Source organism: Myxine glutinosa, chromosome 4 (assembly GCF_964187855.1).
Source record: "Myxine glutinosa chromosome 4, kmMyxGlut1.1, whole genome shotgun sequence".
Taxonomy (NCBI): domain Eukaryota; kingdom Metazoa; phylum Chordata; class Myxini; order Myxiniformes; family Myxinidae; genus Myxine; species Myxine glutinosa.
Window position 1 is genome coordinate 70740756 of NC_136264.1, and position 25649 is coordinate 70766404.

A 25649-nucleotide genomic window follows, 5' to 3' on the forward strand; every position below is an offset into this window, starting at 1 on the left:
CCACATCTTTGTAATGTTACCCTTGTGTCAAGACAAGGTCAATGAGAATAAAAATGTGAACAAGAGACTCCATAACTATCAAAATTATCCCTTTCATCAACACGTTTGTTTCATGCCACTTTCATGCCACGACACGTGCCGACACTTGAAGATTAAAATATTTAAAAAAATTCAGAGTTCACATCATGAATGCAAAATATTACCTCTCGAGCATCTCCAGCATGGTATTCTTTAACAAATCCAGTTTAACATGGTGGTTTATATAATTTGTTACCAAAACAATTTCCATTACGACGTCTCAAAAACACACCCTCGAATCAAATGAACAATCTGGAAATCCATCATTCCTACTATTGCTCATTCAAATCCTGTAGCACATCGCCAGAAGGCATCCAACCGAATGTACAAATCCCTTGAAACCTCCAAACATATAAGCCTCTCCCCTATAGGATAGGGGGAGGGGCTCATACCTGTTGTGGGGGTTGTTTCTACAATTAGTGCCCACAGTTTTTAATGGTACACCAGAATTTCTTAGACCCCTATAGGAGTACTGTTATGTCGATGTGGTAGAGCAATATGTAGAGCAGCTAGATCTGAGTAGGTAACATGCTTCATGTGTCGCGGTGAGGGAAAACTACCTGTAATAAGTTCATGTGTAGGCGTTTTGTCGGGTAAGGAGTATACTTGTGAATCTACCAGGAGGTTCGAGTGATAAGTAGAGTTAGGGATGAAAGAGTAGCGCCCCTGTGTGTCCTCACCTGGTTAGCCAAACCTTTGTCCCTTTTGGCACTGCAGACCAACATAGACATTCCGACAAGTCCCTAGCGCAACACTAAATAACGCCCCTCCCTGACAGGACTGTGAAAGAGAACCGGCAAAAGGAAACCAGGCCAGGACACCGCCGCATGGCCGCCACCATTTACACCTCCGAGAGGCCTGTCCACCTCGAATAGCACGCGCTATGACACCAGGAGCAGGGAGCGGGAGTGGGAGTGACGCAGTGGGTGTGCACCTAGGCGAGCCGGCGAGTCGGTGGAGGAGACTGATTGGTTGGCAGCGCACCAAGGCTAACGTCACCAAGGTTATATTAGCGAGCGCCGAACGCCATTGGAGTTAGTTGGATTTTCGAGGAGAGTTGGTTGGGAGGCAGTGCGCGGCAGGACTTTGGTTCGAGTGAGTGAGTTGCGCAGAGTTGATTCGCGTTTGTTGGTTCGAGAAGTGAGATCAGCGAGCACCGAACGCGAGTCTAAAAGTGAGTTGGTTCAGAGCAGTTGACCAGTTCGGTTCGCAGTTCACGGCTTGAGTTGGCAGTCCTGGTGCGATCCCGAGTTTGGAGAGTCCTGTCCCTGGTTGAGTGGAGAGTTACAGCTCGAGCAGCTTTAGTCCCGGTCGGCAGCCCGAGTGGAGTTCGCTTGCTTCGTCCAGCCCTGCATTGGACCTTTGGAGCGAGGGACCTCGTGGTGTGCCGTTGAACCGACGAGGCCTGGTGGTGCTCGGAGGCGGACGGAGAGGGCCGCGGGGCCGTGTTACACTGAAGACGACAAAGACCAGATAAGCCCGAGCTCCGCGGTTACACTTTACATGACGAGACATTTTCTTTCGTATTCCATTCCTGTTCTTGTTTCTGAAGTCGGTGCGTGGGATCCCAATTTAGATTTCTTATTCGATTTATTATCGCGTTTTCCTGTCCTTGCTTTTATTTTGAATAAACCCTTGTATTATTTTGCTGTACATACTTGAACGCAGTTTTCCGTGTGATTGATTCAATAGGTACAGCTGCAGGGCTCTCGCCGCTCCCCTCCATCCCGCGCGCTTTGCTGTAGCTTTTTGGTTCCGGAGTCCGCCATCAAGTTTTCGCCTCAGGGGTTAAGCCTTCGCGATCGGCATCCGTGACCGCCTGATATTAATCAAAGACGGTCACGCGACATTTGGTGTCAGGCAGTAGGGATTCGAGCCTCGCGGATAATTTTTTTTTTGTCTGGAGGTAGCGAGTCAACGCCGGTTGGGTGAAACTGAAAAACCCCGCCCAGCATTTGGAACCGAAATTTGTTCATCGTGTCGAGGCGGAGAAATTTGCATAGTCGATTAGACATACGGAGCGCGATATCGCGTCTTCGAAATTTTTTAATTCTGTTTTCGGAATTAAAATAAATACGCGCGCAGGAAACGACCTTCCGAAAAGCGGATGTAGGAGGTCGATGAAATGGAGGTGCGTAGCGAGGCTTCTGTCAGTTTATGGAGTGAGCCGGAAAAAGGGGAATTGGAGGTTAGTCTTGGAACCTCCCGCGTCCTGAGCACCAACTTATACCCCTCCCCTACCGGGGAGCCGGGAGAAATTGGAACGGCCCCGAAAACCGACCAGATGTTGGAGGAATTGCTTTGGGCAATGAATGCTCAGAGTAATAAAATTGATGGGATGGAAAACAAAATGAGTAAAGATATGGGAGAAATGAAAAGTGGGTTGGAAAATAAAATGGATGGGTTAAAAGGAGAGATGGGAGAAATGAAAAACAAAATGGAGTCCCAGGGAAATGAATGTAGGGAAGGTATGAAGGAAATAGAGGAACGACTGAGTGAATAAATTGATGAATGTTCGAGTAAATTGAAGGAAGGACGAATGAATGGTGCCCAGGAGTTGGGGCACAGGAGCACAGTTGGGGCACAGGAGAAGCCAAGGGTGGCAGAAATTCATTCGGAACGGGGGGAAGGCAAATTGGGAATTGCACCAGGAATGGCAAATGAAGAGGCTAATGGGGAGTGCCCACAGGTAAATGGGGAAGATTTGATTGTGGCATGTGAAGAGGTGAAAGGGGAATGCGTACAGGTGAGTGTGGAGTGCGCACAGGTAGATGGGGAGACTGCATGTAGTGGGGCAACTTAGCATAACAATTGTGCATTTTGTGAGGAAAGCACCAAATTTGGCACACTAGTAGACTATCATATTATGAAAAGATCTGGATATTGGGCCATCTCAGATTCAGAGATTTGATTTTTGCAAGATTTCGATTCGATTGGGATCGAAGAGAACACCTTCTTCGTCTTCTGTACAGTGAAGTTGCCAGCCCTGAATTCTCTGGCTACATCTGGGTGCTTCATTGGGAGTGCAACCATGTCCCTCAGGTGAACAGGGACCCACCTGGCATAGTGTGTGTGGTCTAAGGCATGTAACCATGGGACCAGTTCCGTCAGGGCATCAAGGTACATCGTGAATGAAGCCTGCCGCAGAGAACGCACGTAGACCAGTACCAACATCTCTAGTTCCAGCACAGTTGCCCAGTACTGAAAGTTGGGAATGTCTTCTCCTCTCTGGTGACACCTGTCTTCGAACTCAGGCAGGTCTTCTGCATCATCAGCATATGTCATACAGTGGCGTTCATATGCACGGTGTTGCAGGATGTGCAGTGCCGCTGCAGTGATTTGATGAGCTCTTCTTGTGCGGGTGACGTGGGCAGCTCGCAGGAAGGAGTCGGCCGTCCCTGGCGTTCCAATCTCAGCTTGCAAATCTGCAAAATCTGCAAATCTTGCAAAAATCAAATCTCTGAATCTGAGATGGCCCAATATCCAGATCTTTTCATAATATGATAGTCTACTAGTGTGCCAAATTTGGTGCTTTCCTCACAAAATGCACAATTGTTATGCTAGATTTAGCTTAGCTGCCAGACTAATATGCAAATTGTAATGGGGAATGTTTCCCACATTGTGGCCTGGACGTTTATCAGGACCGGGTGGATGTCATAACACACCAACCGGGGGATGGAATTGAATTCTTGCTGTACCAGGGCGGTGGTGCAGAGCAAGAGGGGGTAGAGTTATTGGGGGTCCGTGTAATGGAGCCGGACCGGGTATTTATTGGGGATATTGGGGAAGACCTGTCGGAGCCGGAATTGATGGGGGATGATGATGAGGATGATGTGATTCAGCGGCTGGGGACCTGGGACAGTCCCATGGAGGACAAGGTTGATCGGGCCCAAAGGAGTTTGGGTGATGAGGTGAGTTGGTCCGAGGAGGAGGTTGGAATGACCAAGGGGACCCTCACCGTGCTCACCGATTGGGTAACAGAGGCTCCGAAATTGGACAACCAGTTGGGGGAGTGTGTTGGCTCCGGGCTGGATTTGGACCTTGGGGAGTCGGGAGATAGAGCCTCTGGAGATTTGGTCCCTGTAGGGAATTTGGACAAGCTGCAGGGAGGGGCAGAACAACCTGTGATAGAGGTTGTTACCTGCAGCTGCGGTGATTGGACACCTGGGGCAAAAATTGGTAAAAGAAAATCTAAAATAAAATTTAAATGGGAAATGGATTTGGCACAGCCTTGGTTGGAGTTGGTCCCCGGGCTGCGGGATTTGGACATGGCGAGGTCATTGGTGATGGCCTCGGGCAAAAGTTGCGTCTTTCAAAATTTTGGTATGCCAGCCAGCTGGGGGGCTGAGCTGGTGAGATTTGGACATGGGGTCCAGCCATGGGTGGCATGGTACGACCTGGGCCCCACGGGGGGTCTGGTGGAGTGTGGTGTCCCTTGTCCATCGGGGGACCGGCCCAACGTGTGGCTCGGGCCGCCAGGGTCACCGGACCCTGGTGGGGGTTAGGACCTCCAGGGGGTCCGAGGTGGTTTCTCAAACCTGGGATGGCAAATATTGAGGACCAATAGGGGGAGGAGTTGTGGGTCGCACTTTGGTGGTGGCACCGCGGACGGCCAACTTGGGCTTGATGTGGTGACCACCCGGGCATGCGGCATGGCACCCTCTCCCTGAGACTCTGGGACAGCCAGCATGTGGTGACCTGTCATGCTGTGTGTGGCTCGGGCCGCCAGGGTTTCGGCCAGTGCCGTGTATATTGAGAGTCTGGCCAACTGAAATACTGGCGCCATGTTGCATACCTAACTTCGCGCGCTGGCACTGCGAGATGTATGTCAGCTGTGGCAATCCTTTAGTTCTGTGACGAGGGAATCGATGTTATTACTGTTTGGTCGCAGATTTAATGAGGAACAACTAATTCAAGTTAAAGTGACGTGTTGTTTGTTATTGGAATAATAAAATCTACAAGCGGCGTCATTTATTCACACGAATTGTTTGCCTGTCGCGGCACACGATTTATTGTCAGCTGCATACAGCATACTGATACATTTTATTTCTCTTGGCATGAAATTGTATTTTGAAAAATTGAGCTTGTATACTAGTTTTCATCTATTATCTGGAAACGTAACATACAATATTCCCATAATGCTACGAAAGTACAATGTCTATTATTTTATTCATTAGCTTGGGTTCACAAATGTTGTTATAACTTGACTCGCACCATAATCAGCAATACAAAAAGTAAACAGACTCAGAGGTACATTGTTTATTTGTTATTCTTGAAGAAATCCGCCATTAAACATTATAACCTTGGTGATATATTTAGATAAAATAGATATATATATCAAATGTGTACGTGTATATACATATATCCTATTTCAATTTCTTGACAAGCGCTCGCATTGCCATACTTTTGCTGCCATGCTCTCCGGTCGTAACTTTACGTTACGTAAGCAATAGTCGTAACTTTAAACTTAACTCTCCGGTCGTAACTTTACGTAAGCAATGGCACGGAATGGGTGCAGCGGGAAAGCTGCTCGGCTGAGGTGGTATGCAAAATGGCGCCTGTAAACCACGTGACGCGGGCTCGACCAATCACGGCGGTAGTTGAGCAGATCAAAGGCTGGCCAGACTCTGTTAATATACGGCACTGGTTTGGGCTATGGACGCGGGTCGAACCGAATGGACAGGAATGAGACAGCCTGCCGGACAACCATCGGGGCATCTGTGGAACGTGATGGTGTGAGAGTGACCTTCCACAGATGTTCCGTTATGATTTATGGACTCTCGGTTTGGGAAGAGAGCCATGGGGGAGTGTTGAATCGGAAGATGTGTAACGAGCCGAGCATATGGGCCATGCTCGGCTGGCATGTGTATGGCACAGCATCTTTCTTTGGTGAAATGAGTGAATTGTGAAAAATGTCTGGCATAGGTAATCTGTGGGTTAGATGCAAATTTAAGGGTGAATTTTGTGAAGAGAAATGGTGGACACTGTAGAGTGACGCCATTATTGATCCAGGTGTGTTAGACCAAAGTGTTGGAGGCTGTGATGAAATTGATAGGTTAGCAGGACACAGCTTTCAACTGGTTGCGGGGGCGACTGTGCTGATATTTGGGACGCGGAGTCATGGGGATGTAGTTGTGGGTCAACGTGGTACTGTGTGTGTCCGAGGGGTGTGGACCATGTCTTCTGGATGAGTCTCCTGGTGGAGCATGGCTGTTGACTGGACCTTGGTGTGGTCAAGTGTGGGTGAGCACTGGGGGGCTGCAGTTCTGTGGACTGGGGGACGAGAGGGTGGCGTAGGTGACATGAGGGGAATGCCACGCACTGCGACCGTCTCCCCCAGGGCCGAGGTTGTGTGTGCGGTAGTGTGTGTTGTGGCAGCAGATGCTCACCACATTGGCCAGCTGGGGCTGGTGCAGCTGTGTTCCTCGCAGGGGGGCCGAAGGATGGATGGTGGGTCGCACCCTTATGGACACTCATGGGCCATGTTGGTGTTTTGACTGCTCACCTTGTCCCGATGACCCTTGCACGTTAGAGGTGCAGAGCTGTCGTGGCCACAGGTAGTTGTTTAGTGATAATCACCGTTGGATGCAGATCCACGTACCTGCCAGTATAGTGGGGACAAAAGAGAAATTTGAAAGAATTTGGTAGGCCCAATGAGAAATTTTTGGATTTTGAGGGTGGATTGCACTTTGGACCTGACCAACCGGTAATTACTTGCACTTGAGGTGAGTGTTGATGGTTACTGTCCCAGGCTTCAGGACTTGCTATGCAAATTGGGGACATGTAATTTGGAGTTGGGAGGCGGGTGAGAGTGATGACATGGCCGGTGAGGGGATGGAATGGGGGCCACACAGTGTCTTGTGAGTGGCGTATGTTTGTGTAGTGGTTATGTGTTTCTATGTGGTCGTGAGGTTGGAGGAAATGGATGAGTGATGATTATTGGAGACAATGAGTAGTGATTATTGTGCTTTTGGAAATGTGTAATGGCAAATGTGAATAGGGGATTTCACATGTGGCAGGCCATGGCAAAAACTCTTATGACATCTTTTGTACCATCTTCTTTGGAATTGTGCTGAGTTGTGTTTGAGAATTGAATGGCAGCGGCGGAGGAAATGTGTTTTGGGGTCTTGTGGGTGGAGAAGGTGTGTGTGTCCGCAGGTACGGATCAAGCTCTGAGGAGCGATGCCTGTGGCCCCCCTCTGCGGCAATTACCCCTGGCAGCCAGTGGTATCTGGAAATTGGAGCTCGTCGGTGGAGGGTCTGGTTGGGCGCCCTGGGGTAAACGAGACCCCCGGCGACCCGTGGAGCTGCGCGGCAGCAGGAGGCAAAGAAGCCTGGTGTGTGTGGAGACCCTCACCGGCGAGGTAACGACAGAAAGGGGCTGTTGGGCTGCCATGGGCCAAGAGGTAAAGGGGGCGGGGGGGCAATGAACTTGTGAGTCGGTTGACTTGTTTTTGGGACTGCGGGCACCACAGCCTGAAGTGCCCCCACCATCTTATTGTGCGGTACCTCCCCACTGCCTAGTTGAGGAATGCACACATGTATATGACATCAATGCCATGGTCCTGCAGGGGGGTGTAGTGAAGTAAGTGCTTTGTTGATTTTTGAAATGCGGTAATGAGTGGTGGAATGAGAATGAGTGGATAAGGGGTTTGTGTTGCATGAATGTGAGCGAAATCCACCGAGCCATGTCACTCACCTGTAACATCTGAACAGGGCCCGCGGAAATTTAGGGGTGCATTGGGGGATGGCCCCGCAGGTAAGGTTGTGTCTTGTGGCATCCACCGGGGGACGCGGTCTGTAGACCGGGGTATGTACAGATGTTTAGAGTTTTTGAATTTTTGAATAAGGCTAAGGTTTGTGGTTAAGGTAGATTTTTGAGTGTTGTTCGTTTCCTCCCTCCGCAGGAACAAAGAAGAAAATGTAAATACATGAATGCATGATTGTTAAGGGGTTTAGAATGTTAAGGAAGTGTAGGTAAGTAGTCCGACTCACTTCCGACAGCCCTCTTGATTTATTTCATAGGTTAATTAAGTGTGAGACAGTAAGTGTTAAGGCAGGAATGGTAGCGCCTGCAGTGAACCTTGCAGGAGCTACGGTTCCAGGGGGGGGGGGGGGGGCTGTGTTATATCGATGTGGTAGAGCAACTAGATCTGAGTAGGTAACATGCTTTGTGTGTCGCGGTAAGGAAAACTACCTGTAATAAGTTCATGTGTATAGGCGTTTTGTCGGGTAAGGAGTATACTTGTGAATCTACCAGGAGGTTCGAGTGATAAGTAGAGTTAGGGATTAAAGAGTAGCGCCCGTGTGTCCTCACCTGGTTAGCCAAACCTTTGTCCCTTTTGGCACTGCAGACCAACATAGACATTCCGACAAGTCCCTAGCGCAACACTAAATATCGCCCCTCCCTGACATGACAGTGAAAGAGAACCGGCAAAAGGAAACCAGGCCAGGACACCGCAGCATGGCCGCTACAATTTACACCTCCGAGAGGCCTGTCCACCTCGAATAGCACGCGCTATGACACCAGGAGCAGGGAGCAGGAGTGGGAGTGACGCAGTGGGCGTGCACCTGGGCGAGCCGGCGAGTCGGTGGAGGAGACTGATTGGTTGGCAGCGCGCCAAGGCTGATGTCACCAAGAAGGTTATATTAGCGAGCGCCGAACGCCATTGGAGTTAGTTGGATTTTCGAGGAGAGTTGGTTGGGAGGCAGTTGCGCGGCAGGACTTTGGTTCGAGTGAGTGAGTTGCGCAGAGTTGGTTCGCGTTTGTTGGTTCGAGAAGTGAGATCAGCGAGCGCCGAAAGCGAGTCTAAAAGTGAGTTGGTTCAGAGCAGTTGACCAGTTCGGTTCGCAGTTCACCGCTTGAGTTGGCAGTCCCGGTGCGATCCCGAGTTTGGAGAGTCCTGTCCCTGGTCGAGTGGAGAGTTACAGCTCGATCAGCTTTAGTCCCGGTCGGCAGCCCGAGTGGAGTTCGCTTGCTTCGTCCAGCCCTGCATTGGACCTTTGGAGCGAGGGACATCGTGGTGTGCCGTTGAACCGACAAGGCCTGGTGGTGCTCGGAGGCGGACGGAGAGGGCCGCGGGGCCGTGTTACACTGAAGACGACAAAGACCAGATAAGCCTGAGCTCCGCGGTTACACTTTACATGACGAGACATTTTCTTTCGTATTCCATTCCTGTGTTCTTGTTTCTGAAGTCGGTGTGTGGGATCCCAATTTAGATTTCTTATTAGATTTATTATCGCGTTTTTCTGTCCTTGCTTTTATTTTGAATAAACCCTTGTATTATTTTGCTGTACATACTTGAACGCAGTTTTCCGTGTGATTGATTCAATAGGTACGGCTGCATGGCTCTCGCCGCTCCCCTCCATCCCGCGCGCTTTGGTGTAGCTTTTTGGTTCCGGAGTCCGCCATTGAGTTTTCGCCTCAGGGGATAAGGTATCCATGACAGCCTGATATTAATCAAAGACGGTCACGCGACAGTACTAAACCACCATTTAGGTTTTTATTTTTCTTCCTTTTTTCTCCCAATGTCCGAGCTATATCTCGGACCTGGCTGAGACTTTTGAAATTAAATTTTGCATGAATATTGGCAATAAAACGATACAGGGTTGACATAATCTTTTTGACCTTCAACTAATTTTTTAGAACATCACCCAATTATAGACATTTTTACCATGACTCGACTAAGGCTTCTCTAATCTAATGAAATTGCCCTCTCTAGATAACCTAGAGTAAGATGCATTCATGCTTAATTTACATCACTAGAAACACTGGCTCCCTTCGAGAGCATTGGCAAGTTGTTTCCCCTGTCTCCTTGCAGGGAGTGGGGGATTTTTCTTTTCACCCTGGGTACTACTAACATGTACGCAAAATTTGATGGAGATCGGGTGAAAATCACAAGTCTTCCCCTTCCCCCCCTCACATGGGAGGAAGGGGAGGGATGGGTTCCCTGTGCCTACAACCTGACCCTGGGTACTATCAGCACGTAGGTGAAATTTGGTGATCAGGCCAACTCGGGATTGGATTCAGACCAGGTCATTCTACTCTGGACATGCTGCTTCTGCTGTCTCAACAATGGATGGAGGTCCTCAATGCCAAACAGGAAATCAGAGCTGTCTCCCTTGACATATCACATGCCTTCGATACGGTCTGGCACCCAGCTCTGCTCACCAAACTCTCCTCCTATGGTATCCATGGAAATCACCTTGCATGGCTTGCGGACTTCCTCTCTGGTCGCAGTCAACGTGTAGCCCTGAATGGATTTCTCTCATCTTCCCTTCCTGTTCAGGCTGGAGTTCCCCAAGGCAGTGTTCTGGGTCCTGTGCTTTTTCTGGTCTTCATCAATGATCTCTCTGACTCTCTGGAAAATCCGCTCTATCTCTTTGCTGATGACTCCACTCTCTGCCGCTCCATTCCTTTTCCCTCAGATCGGCAGTCTGCAGCCTCCTCACTCTCTGAAGACCTGGACAAAATCACAGACTGGTCAAACAAGTGGAACTTGTCTTTCAATCCTGACAAATCTCACACTCTTACTCTGTCTCTCCGAAAAGATCGACTGGACAACCTTCCCATCTACTTTCTCAACAATCCTCTCCAATAAGTTCTGTCGCTCAAGCTTTTGGGTCTCACTATCTGCCATGATCTTTCCTGGGAAAAACACATTTACAAGCTGGCCTCCAAAGCCAGTCGCCGACTGGGCATCCTCCGTCGTGCGAAGTCCTTCCTAGGCACACCTGAGCTCCTCACCACATACAAGGCTTTCATCCGCAGCTCAATGGAATACTGTTCTCCCCTATGGGCCGGTACTCCTGCCTCACACCTAGCTCGGCTTCACACTGTTGAAACCAAAGCTTTCAGAATCATTGGAATCTCCCGCGATGAAGCTATCTCCGAGGGCCTTTCACTCACCCACCGCAGGCAGGTAGGTGGTCTTTCTGTCTTCTCCCGACTCCTATCCAGCCTTGCTCCCCCAGCTCTCTCTGTGCTTTGTCCCCCAAATATTCCTACAGGTCGCACAAGATCTGCCAGCAACCCTCTGATGGTTAAACTGCCGAAATCTCAGCTCTCTGCTCACCTTCACTCTTTCATTCCTCTTTTCTCCCGCCTCTGGAACAAACTCCCACACTCCCTTCAATCCCACTCCTCCCTCCCGGTCTTTAAAACAGCTGTTCACCACCATCTCTTATCTTCCCCATCCAAAACCTTGATCTTTTCTACCCCCGTTAATTCACCCCAGATCCACCTTGTTTGAAATTCCAACTTCTTTCCTGGAAGTCCTGGCAGTGTCCATATGTTTTATACCTCTCCCACTCCCCCCTTCCCTTGCCTCCCCCCCCCCCCCGCCCCCCAAAGCCCTCTCCCTCCCACAGATCTCTCGATGTCCCTGCTCTCAAATGTTGTGTTTGTGTCCTTCCCCCTCTCTCCCCATCTTGTCTACCGCTCCCCATGTTATATGTTTTACGTGTCGGTTTGTCTTTCTGTGTGATTAATGTCAGCTCTTTCACGAGCCTCGATCTTGTATACAAAAAAAAACAAAAAAAAAAAAAACCTGTTTTTTTCTATGATTTTCAGATGTACAGGTAGTGGACAGAAAAATGGAAACACCAATGTAAAGTCACTTAATAGGGCTTTGGGCCACCACGTGCGGCCAGTATGCAGCATGGCATAGAGTCCACCAGCGTCTGGAATTCTGCAGGAGGGATGCGGCCCCATTCTTGCACAAGAAAGTCAATCAACTTACACCTGTTTGATGGAGGTGGAAAACGCTGTCTCAGGCGTTGTTACAGAATATCCCATAAATGCTCGATTGGGTTCAGATCTGTTGACTGAGAAGATCACGACATATGGATAACGGCAGTCATGCTCATCAATCCACTGGGCGACCACAACATAGGGACACATTTTCTCCGTTGATGGGGGCAATGGAGATGGGAGGGGGCGGGAGGGGGCGGGGGGGGGGGGGGTCTCCTCTTGCAGCCATAATTGTCGGCAAACAGGCCTGTGCAGCATGCTGGGATGTTATCTGCCTAATTAACACATGGGCCACAACTGTGTCGAAGCCGTTGCTTGGTGTCCCTCATTTACCCAGGTGTTTCCATTTTGTTGTCCACTACCTGCACATTCACACAGCAAATTTCCTTATTAGTCCCATACCCAGAGGCGACTATAAGTTTGCTCTCCGTCGTCTATCCGTCACACTTGTGGTTTTCTGGACTTTTTTCCGTACCCTATAACATATTCAACTGAAACTTGGTACGTGGCTTTATCGATGTTACAGAAGAAGTTTTTGAGAACGTTTGTAAGTCTTTGTATGTCAGAAATAAAATGACAGAAAAGCATGCCCAGGTGAATTGCCAAACACTGTGATTACTTTGTGAACCAAATTTTTTTTTTGAGATTTGGCCAAAAGATCTATGGATGTTATCCTTTTTGGTGAGTTGAGCATAACTTGCTGGTGAACTTTTGTATTTGGTTGGTGGAAGTTTTCCTTTATTTATACTCTCTATTTATAACTTGTCTTCCATTCTTGTTCCCACAGATAACCAATTTGATTCACACAGCTGTATGAAGAAGTAAATGTATTTTATTTGCCAGATGTAGGGCACCCCTTTATATGAACTTTTCTAGAACATTACTTGGTTCCTCCTCAGAACAGAAGGGTAGTCCAGCATGCACACGAGATTTTTTGAATGCCCCTTATTTTGTATTGTTTGGCATTTTTTACATTATCCATTCTTTTCTATACTTTGCCATATGGCACATACTGTTATATAAAGGGGCCTTTTTATGCCCCTGGCATTTTTCACAAGATACATTTTAAATACGAACAAAATATATTTGTTCATCGTATAAGACTTTATTCTTATACGATCGCCGACGTGGAGATTGGTTTCTGAGATTTGGGACATGGAATGTAGGGACAATGACAGGGAGATCAGGAGAAGTGGTGGAAGTATTGGTCAGAAGAAGAGTGGACATATGTTGTGTGCAGGAGACGAGATGGAAGGGAAGTGGTGTGAGAATGGTGAAGGGTAGGCAGGGACAGAAATACAAGTTTGTGTGGCAAGGGTGCCCGGAGGGCATGAATGGTGTTGGTGTCCTGTTTTCTGAGGAGTTTGTAGACAGTGTGGTGAGTGTGACTAGAGTGAGTGAAAGGTTGATGATGGTGAAAATGATGATTGGAAAGCTCTTGGTGAACATCATCTCGGGATATGCTCCGCAGGCTGGTCGGAGCGATGAAGAGAAGGACAAGTTCTGGTGTGCTATCGAGAGAAGCTGATGGAAAACGTGAAAGATGAGGAAGTTGTTGTGGTAGGAGGAGACCTAAATGGACATGTGGGAAGGAGTATGGATGGTTTTGAGGGAGTTCATGGGGGTTACAGATATGGTGTGAGAAATGGAGAAGGTGAAAGGATTTTGGAGTTTGCTGATGGAGCTGATTTGTTGATTTGTAATACTCAGTTCCAGAAAGAGGATAATCAGCTTGTTACATACACGTCAGGTGGGTCGACAACAACCGTTGACTACATGCTGGTGCGTAGGCGAGATAGGGGGCACCTCCGGGACACAAAGGTGATCCCGGGGGAGAAGGCTGTTTCACAGCACCACTTGGTTGTTTGCGACCTAAGGGTGAAAGGTGCGAGGAGAGCTCGGCGGGTGAAGTACCAACCGAGAATGAAGGTGTGGAGGTTGAAAGAGGTGACAGTGAAGGAGGCATTAAAAGAGAGGCTGAGGATGGTGGAGGATGATGTGGTTGAGCTTGAAAGTGGTTGGATGTCAATGAAAGATAGTCTGTTGGGAGCCGTTGGTGAGGTATGTGGATGGACAAAAGGACCTCCGAGGCACTCGGAAACATGGTGGTGGGATGATGAAGTTGGAAAGAAGATTGACGAGAAGAGGAAGAAGTTCAAGGAGTGGCAGAAGGCGAAGGGTATGGGGGCAGAAAAGGCAGAGCACGAAAGTTAGAAGGCAGCCAAGAAGGCTGCAAAGAAAGAGGTAGCAAAGGCACAGGAGGCATGAAGGAAAATGTTCGGAGAACGCTTGGATTCGGAAGAGGGTCAGACAGCAGTATTCAGGATTGCAAAGCAGATAGCGAAAGAGAGGTGTGATGTGATGGGGGTGAGTTGCTTGAAGGATGAAGTGGGACAAATCGTTGTGGACCCAGATGGAATTAAAGGAAGATGGAAGAGATATATGGAAATACTGTTGAATGCAGAGAATGAATGGGATGGCAACATAGAGAGTAACCCAGTTTTAGGACCGGCAGAGAAGATAACCGAGAAGGAAGTTGAGGAAGCGATAAAAGCAATACAACAACAACAACATGCATTTTAAAGGCCATTTTCCCTGCTAGAGCGGGGGTTAGCCTTGCGGTCCCCATGACAATCTTCTCCATTTTGCCCTATTTTCTGCATCTCTCCTTGCTAACCCCCTTGCCTGCATTTCTTCTTCCACCATCTTTAGCCAAGTCTTTCTCGGTCTTCCCTGTCCTCTGCTTCCTTCTACATTCATTTCCATCACTCTTCTCAACCAGTCACTTTCATCCTTCCTCAACACATGACCAAACCATCTCAACCTGTTCCTCTTCACAGCATCAATCACAGGCTCTATTCCCATCATCTTTCGCAATTCATCATTTGTCTTCCTCTCTCTCAACGATACTCCGCACATCCGTCGAACCATTCGCATTTCCACCCTTTCCAACCTTCGTTGCTGCTCTACGTTCATTACGCATGTCTCGCTCCCATAAATCATAACACTTCTCACACATGCGGCATACACCTTTCCCTTCAGCTTCAACGACACTCCCCTCATCATCAGCACGCCACTCAGTTCCCGAAACTTCTTCCATGCACATCTCACTCGAGCAACCGTTGCCGAGTCTGATCCACCTTCTCCATTCAGCATGTCTCCGAGGTAGCAAAATGTTTTCACACCTTCCAGCTTCACGCCGTCTCCAAGATCCAACTCAACATTTCCTCCATCTGCAGCTCCCTCTGTGCACACCTTACATTTGAATGTAGCTGCCACACTGGTTAATGACCCTCTCAGACCACTACATTTTTGATGAACCCACTCAGAGCACATTGTACATTGAATGGAGTTCACTCCGACACCCTTCCTACACACAGCACAGGGCCACTTCCCAGTTCTTTCCACCTCACCACATGCTTTACCACTTGCCATCACCTTCGTCTTTCTGATATTCACCTTCAGACCTTTTGTCTCCATACATTCCTTCCACGTGTTCATCTTTTCCTTCAGTCCATCCATACTTTCTGCAATCAACACCAGATCATCTGCATACAACAACTCCCACGGTAAACCCTCCTTTACGTTCTGAGCCAGCACCTCCATTACAGCTACAAATAGTAGTGGGCTTAGTACCGACCCCTGATGCACTCCCACCTTCACCTCAAACTCACCACTGTTCCCGTCCTTCGTCCTTACAGCTGTGCGCGCTCTTTTGTACATTGCCATCACTACTCTGATCAACCATTCCTCCACTCCTAACTTCCTCAATGCCCATGTCAATACTTTGCGTGGTACCCTATCGAATGCTTTCTCCAGATCAACAAACCCAAGAAGCAACTTCTTCCTCTTCTCCATGTACTTCTCCTGCAACTGCCTCACAATGAAAAGCGCGTTTGTCGTTCCTCTTCCTGGCATGAATCCAAACTGCATTTCGTCGATCTTCACTTTCTTCCTTATCCTCCTCTCCAACACCCTTTCCAATACCTTCATTCCATGCTCCAATAACTTTATCGCTCGGTACGAGCCACACTCCAGAGGGTCACCTTTCCCCTTGTATAGAGGGACGAGGGTACTCAGTTCCCAATCCACTGGAATGCGGCCTTCTTTCACCACCAGATTACAGATCTCTGTCATTCTCTTCACACCCCAACTTCCTGCTGCCTTCAACATATCTCCCACAACTCCCGTCGGCCCTCCCGCTTTTCTACCCTTCATTACTTTTATCGCTTCCTCAACTTCCTTCTCAGTTATCTTCTCTGCCGGTTCTAAAACTGGGTTAGTCTCTATGTTGCCATCCCATTCATTCTCTGTATTCAACAGCATTTCCATATATCTTTTCCATCTTCCTTTAATTCCATCTGGGTCGACAACGATTTGTCCCACTTCATCCTTCAAGGAACTCACCCCCATCACATCACACCTCTCTTTCACTATCTGCTTTGCAATCCTGAATACTGCTTTCTGACCCTCTTCCGAATCCAAGCGTTCTCCGAACATTTTCCTACATGCCTCCTGTGCCTTTGCTACCTCTTTCTTTGCAGCCTTCCTGGCTGCCTTATAACTTTCATGCTCTGCTGTTTCTGCTCCCGTACCCTTCGCCTTCTGCCACTCCTTGAACTTCTTCCTCTTCTTGTCAATCCTCTTTCCAACTTCATCATCCCACCACCATGTTTCCGAGTGCCTCGGTGGTCCTTTTGTCCATCCACATACCTCACCAACGACTCCCAACAGACTAGCTTTCATCGACATCCAACCACTTTCAAGCTCAACCACATCATCCTCGACCCTACTCAGCCTCTCCTTTAATGCCTCCCTTACTGTCACCTCTTTCAACCTCCACACCTTCATTCTCGGTTGGTACTTCACCCGCCGAGCTCTCCTCGCACCTTTCACCCTAATGTCGCAGACAACCAAGTGGTGCTGTGAAACAGCCTGCTCCCCCGGGATCACCTTTGTGTCCCGGAGGTGCCCCCTATCTCGCTTACGCACCATCAGGTAGTCAACGGTTGTCGTCGACCCACCTGACGTGTCGACGTTGGTGGGTCGACGAGCGCGCAACAAGCTTATTATCCTCTTTCTGGAACTGAGTTTTACAAATCAACAAATCAGCTCCATCAGCAAAGTCCAAAATCCTTTCACCTTCTCCATTTCTCACACCATATCCGTAACCCCCATGAACTCCGTCAAAACCATCCATACTCCTTCCCACATGTCCATTTAGGTCTCCTCCTACCACAACAACTTCCTCATCTTTCACATTTTCCATCAGCTTCTCTATTGCACACCAGAACTTGTCCTTTTCTTCATCGCTTCGACCAACCTGCGGAGCATATCCCGAGATGACGTTCACCAAGAGCTTTCCAATCATCATTTTCACCATCATCAACCTATCACTCACTCTCGTCACACTCACCACACTGTCTACAAACTCCTCAGAAAACAGGACACCAACACCATTCACGCCCTCCAGGCACCCTTGCCACACAAACTTGTATTTCTGTCCCTGCCTACCCTTCACCACTCTCACACCACTTCCCTTCCATCTCGTCTCTTGCACACAACATATGTCCACTCTTCTTCTGACCAATACTTCCACCACTTCTCCTGATCTCCCTGTCATTGTCCCTACATTCCATGTCCCAAACCTCAGAAACCGATCTCCACTTCGGGCTGTACCCTGCCCATATGTAGTTGTAATTGTCATGGTTCTCTTTTTGAGGCAATGTTTTTTATGGCCGGATGCCCTTCCTGACGCCAACCCCCTTAGTCGTCTTTTACGACACGCAGGGATACGGTGTACCTATTCTTATCCAGGGTACACACCGGGAAACGTTTAAAACATGGAAATTCTGGGGGGTAGGGGGGGGGGCGGCGTCAAAGGAAAGATAAAATGAAAATAAACCCCTTCAGCCGGCACTTAGCTTGGCGTCCCAAAGAGTACTTTCAGGAGCTTGGCGGCTGTTGAAAATGGGTTAGCCACTCATGCGGGAAGTGGTCCAAAATGGCGGTGTTGAACACCGCGCGTCGAAGACACAACAAGCGTGAGGCGAGCAGATTAGACGGCCTCCTTTCGATTCTCTACCGTCAAGCCCAATGCGGCCTTCAGCTTCCAAGAGCCCAGCAGTTGTCCAAAACCTCATGTCGATAAACCTCATGTCGAAGCGATAAAGCAATGAAGAGTAGAAAAGCGGGAGGGCCGACGGGAGTTGTGGGAGATATGTTGAAGGCAGCGGGAAATTGGGGTGCGAAGAGAATGACAGAGATCTGCAATCTGGTGGTGAAAGAAAGCCGCATTCCAGTGGTTTGGGAACTGAGTACCCTCGTCCCTCTATACAAGGGGAAAGGTGACCCTCTGGACTGTGGCTCGTATCGAGCAATAAAGTTATTGGAGCATGGAATGAAGGTATTGGAAAGGGTGATGGAGAGGAGGATAAGGAAGAAAGTGAAGATTGACGAAATGCAGTTTGGATTTATGCCAGGAAGAGGAACGACAGACGCGCTTTTTATTGTGAGGCAGTTGCAGGAGAAGTATATGGAGAAGAGGAAGAAGTTGTTTCTTGGGTTTGTTGATCTGGAGAAAGCATTCGATAGGGTTCCACGTGAAGTAGTGACATGGGCATTGAGGAAGTTAGGAGTGGAGGAATGGTTGATCAGAGTCGTGATGGCAATGTACAAAAGAGCGTGCACAGCTGTAAGGACGAAGGACAGGAACAGTGGTGAGTTTGAGGTGAAGGTGGGAGTGCATCAGGGGTCGGTACCAAGTCCAGTACTATTTGTAGCTGTGACGGAGGTGCTGGCTCAGAACGTAAAGGAGAGTTTACCGTGGGAGTTGTTGTATGCAGATGATCTGGTGTTGATTGCAGAAAGTATGGATGGACTGAAGGAGAAGATGAACAAGTGGAAGGAATGTATGGAGACAAAAGGTCTGAAGGTGAATATCGGAAAAACGAAGGTGATGGCAAGTGGTAAAGCATGTGGTGAGGTGGAAAGAACTGGGAAGTGGCCGTGTGCTGTGTGCAAGAAGGGTGTCGGAGTGAATTCCATTCAATGTACAATGTGCGGTGAGTGGGTTCATCAAAAATATAGTGGTTTGAGAGGGTCATTAACCAGTGTGGCAGCTACATTCAAGTGTCAGGTGTGCACAGAGGGAGCTGCAGATGGAGGAAATGTTGAGTTGGATCTTGGAGATGGCGTGAAGCTGGAAGGTGTGAAAACATTTTGTTACCTTGGAGACATGCTGAATGGAGAAGGTGGATCAGACTTGGCAACGGTTGCTCGAGTGAGATGTGCATGGAAGAAGTTTCGGGAACTGAGTGGCGTGCTGACGAGGAGGGGAGTGTCATTGAAGCTGAAGGGAAAGGTGGATGCTGCATGTGTGAGAAGTGTTATGATTTATGGGAGTGAGACATGGGTAATGAACGTAGAGCAGCAACGAAGGCTGGAAAGGGTGGAAATGCGAATGGTTCGGTGGATGTGTGGAGTATCGTTGAGAGAGAGGAAGACAAATGATTAATTGCGAAAGATGATGGGAATAGAGCCTGTGATGGATGCTGTGAAGAGAAACAGGTTGAGATGGTTTGGTCATGTGTTGAGGAAGGATGAAAGTGACTGGTTGAAAAGAGCGATGGGAATGAATGTAGAAGGAAGTAGAGGACGGGGAAGACCGAGAAAGACTTGGCTAAAGATGGTCGAAGAAGAAATGCGGGCAAGGGGGTTAACAAGGGGAGATGCAGAAAATAGGGCAAAAATGGAGAACATTGTCATGGGGACCGCCAGGCTAACCCCCGCTCTTGCAGGGAAAATGGCCTTAAAATGCCTGTTGTTGTTGTTGTTGTTGTTGTAGAAGACTTTATTCAAGACGATATAAAAGACTTGAAAAAGTAAGGGGAAAATATTCAACCCAGATGGGTTTCGAACACACAATCCCCAGCTTGGGAGTCTGATGCTTTATCCATTAGGCCATTGAGCCAGCACATTATAATTTTATTTTTTAAAATATTTTAAAGGGGTGTAACGTGTGTATATATCCAGGTGTTTCGTGTGTGGGGATAGGTAATGAAATACATTAGTCGAGATACAATTGTATAGATTACCATGCTACGAATGTCGTGTAAGAACATCTTGATGTAACTAAGTCAGGTCGGTGTGTTCGGATCAAGTGTGACGTGTGGCCATACATGGTGGCTCTTGTGCTATGCAGCTTAAGGAGTAAGAATAATCCCCCTGTCCATCCTCCCTCTTGTGATCTGACCTTTGTGGTTATAACAAATCGGCCTGCGATAAGACGAGGGCTAATCAGGAAACTAACTCAGTCACATTACAACACCGACAAGCCTGACAGAAACCCATCACATTTCCTGATCGGCAAGGGAACCCCTCCCCTGAGTGTTCTCGATGAGCATCAAAAAAGGCCATGAGGCCATGCCCCGAAAGGAACAAATGGTCATGGCCATCGACTGAAGTGGTGGGGCGTGGGGATTGGTTAGAGTGTGACATCATCATGGAACATTCAAGAACGGAGGAAGAAAAAGTGAAGCGACCGCCATTTTATCTCTCTCTGTCCTGGGTTCATGGCAGGCGGTCACAGTTTGGCTCGTCATTGCTCTCTCTGTCCTGGGTTCGTGGCAGGCGGTCACAGTTTGGCTCGTGGTTGCTCTCTCTGTCCTGGGCTTGTGGCAGGCGGTCACAGTTTGGCTCGTGATTGCTCTCTCTGTCCTGGGTTCATGGCAGGCGGTCACAGTTTGGCTCGTGATTGCTCTCTCTGTCCTGGGTTTGTGGCAGGCGGTCACAGTTTGGCTCGTGATTGCTCTCTCTGTTCTGGGTTCATGGCAGGCGGTCACAGTTTGGCTCGTGGTTGCTCTCTCTGTCCTGGGCTTGTGGCAGGCGGTCACAGTTTGGCTCGTGATTGCTCTTTCTGTCCTGGGTTCATGGCAGGCGGTCACAGTTTGGCTCGTGATTGCTCTCTCTGTCCTGGGTTCATGGCAGGCGGTCACAGTTTGGCTCGTGATTGCTCTCTCTGTCCGAGGCTCATGGCAGGCAGTCACAGTTTGGCTAGTGATTGCTCTCTCTCTCTGTTCCGGCGTTCATGATAGGCGGTCACAGTTGTTCTCTCTCTATCCTTGGGCCTTCGATGGAAGCGGCTGCGCTTTGAGCGATATGCGCTCGCGAGGCGTGGGGTAGAAGCCCGGTGGATCGTGGCAATCGGAGGAGGAGGGGATTCGGCTGCCTTGAGCGGGCGGCTGGCTGCGGCGCAACTTCAAGCCATCGGGCGTTGTCCCGTGCAAGGCCTCGGGAACCCATTTGACGACTGCAATGGTTCGAGGGCCGTTTGAATAGACCAGTGCTGAGTACCGGCCAACGCACCACACCACATTTTATTTTATTGATTTCTCCCTGTGTCTGTATGTGAGTCCGAATGGAGGGTCCCTCATTTAGGAATTTTAGTTTACCATGCATTCATTTCTTTGTTGCCTGCATTATTTTCATGAAGCCCTTATTTGTTGCATTTCCGATCTCTTGTCCTGTACGTTTATTTGTTTGTGGTTTCGGAAAACCCTTGTCGCGTCTGTCCGCCCAATTAAGCTGACGAGACCTCCGTTTCCCTCGCGCGCCACATAAAGGGACCGCCATACTTTAGGCTCATACGCCTCGGAGTTAAAGCTCGGTCAGCCATCCGTCACCCAGGGGTCTTAACCCCAGGGACGCGACAATATTTATATGTACAATATACCATTCGAAGCCGAGAAACGAATTTTCAGTCCCCATGTTAAAGTTGCATACAGAGAAATCGTCCCCAAAAAAGGAAGGGGCGCTTTGCGCCTCCCTTGATTTCCATACAATAAGCAATTTGATGCGGTACAATACTCATAATGACGCTGGAATTCAGGTTTTAGAACAATTATGTTTTAAATACGAACAAAATGCATTTGCTCATTGTACAAGATGTTCATTTGTTCATTATTCAAGACGATAGAAAAGACTTGAAAAAGTAAGGGGAAAAAAATAATCAGCCCAGACGGGATTCGAACACACAATCCCCAGCTTGGGAGTCTGATGCTTTATCCATTCGGCCATTGGGCTAGCACGCCAGATTGTTAGGATGTATTTTCGGTCCCCATGTTAAAGCTGCATACAGAGAAACGATCCCTTATATAAAGGGAGGGGCGCTTTGTGCCTCCCTTTGATACAAGCACAACAACAGTAGAGAACAGGGATATCGGTAGATCTGTGGAAGGGAGAGGACTGGGGGGAGGGGGGGGGAGGAAGGGAGGGGTACACGTTATAAAGCAAATGAACACTGCTTGGAATTTCAGGAATGAAGTTGGACATTGAAAGAGGTGGATTTTGGGTGTTTTAACAGGGGTAGAAAAGATCAAGGTTTTGGATGGGGATAAGATGGTTTTGGATAAGAGATGGTGGTGAACAGCTATTTTGAAGACTTGGAGGGAGGAGAGGGATTGAAGAGAGTGTGGTAGTTTGTTCCAGAGACAGGAGAAAAGCGGATTGAAAGAGTGAAGGTGAGCGGTGAGTCTTGATTTTGGTAGTTTCACCAGAAGAGGCTTTCTGGCAAATCTTGTGTCCTGAAGGAATATTTGGGGGACAGAGCACAGACAGAGCAGGGGGAGCTAGGCCGGAGTCGGTAGAAGACAGAAAGACCACCAACCTGCCTGCGGTGAGAGAGTGAAAGGCCCTCAGAATCAGCTTCATCACGGGAGATACCAATGATTCTGAAAGCTTTGGTTTCAACAGCATGAAGCCGAGCTAGGTATGAGGCAGGAACACCAGCCCAGAGGGGAGAGCAGTATTCCATTGAGCTGCGGATGAAAGCTTTGCATGTGGTGAAGATCTCAGAAATGCCCAGAAAGGACTTCAAACGATGGAGGAGGGCCAGTCGGTGACTGGCTTTGGAGGTCAGCTTGGAAATGTGGTTTTCCCAGGAAAGATCATGACAGATAGTGAGATCCAAAAGCTTGAGTGACAGAACTTCTTCGAGAAGATTGTTGCAAAAGTAGATGGGAGGGTTTTCCAGATGGAACATTTTCCAGATGGTTTTCCAGACGCAGGGTTTTTGGAGAGACAAAGTGAGAGTATGAGATTTGTCAGGATTGAAAGACATGTTCCACATGTTTGACCAGTTTGTGATTTCTTCCAGGTCTACAGAGAGTGAAGAGGCTGCTGCCTGCCGATCTCTGAGGGTTGAGATATGGAGCGGCAGAGAGTGGAGTCACCAGCAAAGAGATAGAGAGGATTTTCCAGAAAGTCGGAGAGATCATTAAGGAAGACCAGAAAAAGCACAGGGCCCAGAACATTGCCTTGAGGAACTCCAGCCTGGACAGAAAGGGGAGAGTTGAGAATTCCATTCAGGGCCATACGTTGAATGCGACCAGAGAGGAAGTCGGCAAGCCATGTGTGGAGGTTTCTATGGATACCATAGGAGGAGAGTTTGGTGACCAGGGCGGGGTGCCAGACCGTATCGAAGGCACGTGATATGTCGAGGGAGACAGCTCTGATTTCCTGTTTGGCGTTGAGGACCTCCATCCATTGTTGAGACAGCAGAAGTACCATAAATTTCGGACTATTGAGCGCATCGTTATATAAGCCGCATCCCCTAATTTTTTTTTTTAAGTGGAATTTAAACACACACAAGCCGCACTGGTTTATAAGCCGCAACCATTTATTAACCACAAAAAGTGAGAAACTCGACAGCCACAGAAACTTGTCAGACGCGCGCAAAGCACAAATTCAATCACGGTTGCCTTTTTTGTTTACAGTCCGATTGAGAGGTAGGTCAAAGGTCAGAGGGACCTCATCCATATTAATTATGTCCTGCGGAGCAATGACGTTCTCTGCTATTTTCTCCTGCGTGTAGTTCCGAAAGTTTGCGATTTTTTCTTCGAAGTCAGGAGGGAGTTGTTGACAGAGAGTCGTTCGTGCTCTGACAGAAAGACCTTTGCGTTTCATAAATCTGAAACACCATGACTGCCCACCCTGAAATTCTTCTATTTTCTTTTCTGCAGCGATCGATCTTGCTTTGAGTCTAATCTGAACAGTAGAAACACCCCGACCATCCACTCTCTGTGTGTTAACCCAGTCTTCAAGTTCGTCTTCCAGTTCGGGCCATCGGCATTTCCTACCTCTGAAAGCCTTTGTTGACTTTTTGCAGCGAGAAAGTTCGCCCCTCTGCTTTCTCCAACGTCTGATCATGGATTCATTCACTCCAAGTTTATGAAAATTCCATAAACAAGCCGCATCGTTATTTTAGCCGCAGAGGTCAAAGTTGAGGGAAAAAGTTGCGGCTAATAGTCCGAATTTTACGGTAGCATGTGCAGAGGAGGTGATCGATCACCCTCCGAGTTAAAGGTCAAGGATCAAATGGCGGTCTGAATTTAATTTATTTTGGCCAATGTGACCACTTGGCCTTCCAGTATGTTCTTGCATCACAATAGTGGATAACTGATGTTTTATTAGTGTTCTTGACCTATTTTTTTCAGATTGTGACCTAATGAACAAAAACACCTTTTTGATCACAACTTGAATAATTTTCCTCCGATTTTCATGATGTTGAGTTTTATGGATAGAATATAGATGGGAACGAATTTTCTTCATTTACAATCTACCCCTAAATGTTTAAGGTCAAGGTCATATGGCAGACTGAAAATAATATGGCCATCATCGGATCGCGGGCCATGGTGGAGGATTACCATTGGTGATCGCTTTGTCATCGCAAATATCTAGTTCTACACTGCAGTGTAAGCAATCAATGAGTGGTATGTTTTTTGTGGAACAGAATATTTAATCAAGTATCATCTTTGTTTCCACAATATCAGTGCTTGTAATGTTTTATGAAAATAAAGAAAAGAAAAGAGCATTATTTTAAGCTGTAAATAGAGCATACAGTTTAAAATTATCTCAGCGTAGTTTACTCGGATTGCACAGCTGAATTCCTAGATTTTATTCTTTATCTTTTTTTGCAAATAACACCTTGCCAGAGAAGATAAGCTAATTGTTGTTTTAGTAGTATCGGATGTGGTTGAACATATTGCAACACATAAAGAAAATGGACTTTTGATAATGTACAGTGTGTCCGTGCCTGGATTGTTTTTCTAATTATTTTCCTTACGTTGTGAGCCCATTCCCGAAAGTGAACGGTGGTGAAGAAGGCCTACAATTCGGTATTTCCAGGTAATTTTGACTGCTGTACTCAAAGATTTTGCCATCATGTGTAATATTTATGCACGAGGTCTCTCTCATGTGCATCTTTTCTTCTGGGAAATATCTGATAAAAATATTGACTTTGGCAAATGAGAGCAACAAAACAGCAACAAAACCACAGGCCTACAGCGAGTAAGCAGATGGGTGGGCCACGATATGCTCGATCAGAAGAGGAAATTCTAGTGGTCTGATTGAATTATTGGCAACAGAGGACCAATTAGTTTTTTTAATTTGTATACAGAGATGAGGCTCAAGGAGGAGCAAGAACACAAAATGGATGAAGGCACAACAAAATTAAAATATGTAACAGTGAAAATATGGTGAGGGTGGGGAACACACCAACAGCACAGTAGAGGAACAAGGTAGAAGGGGATCTGGAGGAAAAGGGACTTGAGGGAAAAATGAGAGCAACATGATGGGGGGTGGGGTTCACAGTCAATGGAGCATCTTCTCTCCTCGACTTGGTTATAACTAACTTCCCTGCAAATGTCCGCTGTTCTTCTTCTGCTCCAATTAGTTCATCTGATCATTTTCTTGTTAACATGGATATCTTTCTGGCCGCTCTCAGAGAGCCTCCTCAGCATCGACGTGTCTGGCATTTCAC

The 25649-nt window shown here is 47.9% G+C and overlaps 1 protein-coding gene across 2 annotated transcripts in view; it reads right to left on the reverse strand.

Annotated features, from left to right (window-relative positions):
- The window catches only part of MND1 (meiotic nuclear divisions 1), a 70628-nt gene that overhangs the window by 4448 nt on the left and 40531 nt on the right, over positions 1–25649 (reverse strand). The window lies entirely within an intron of this gene.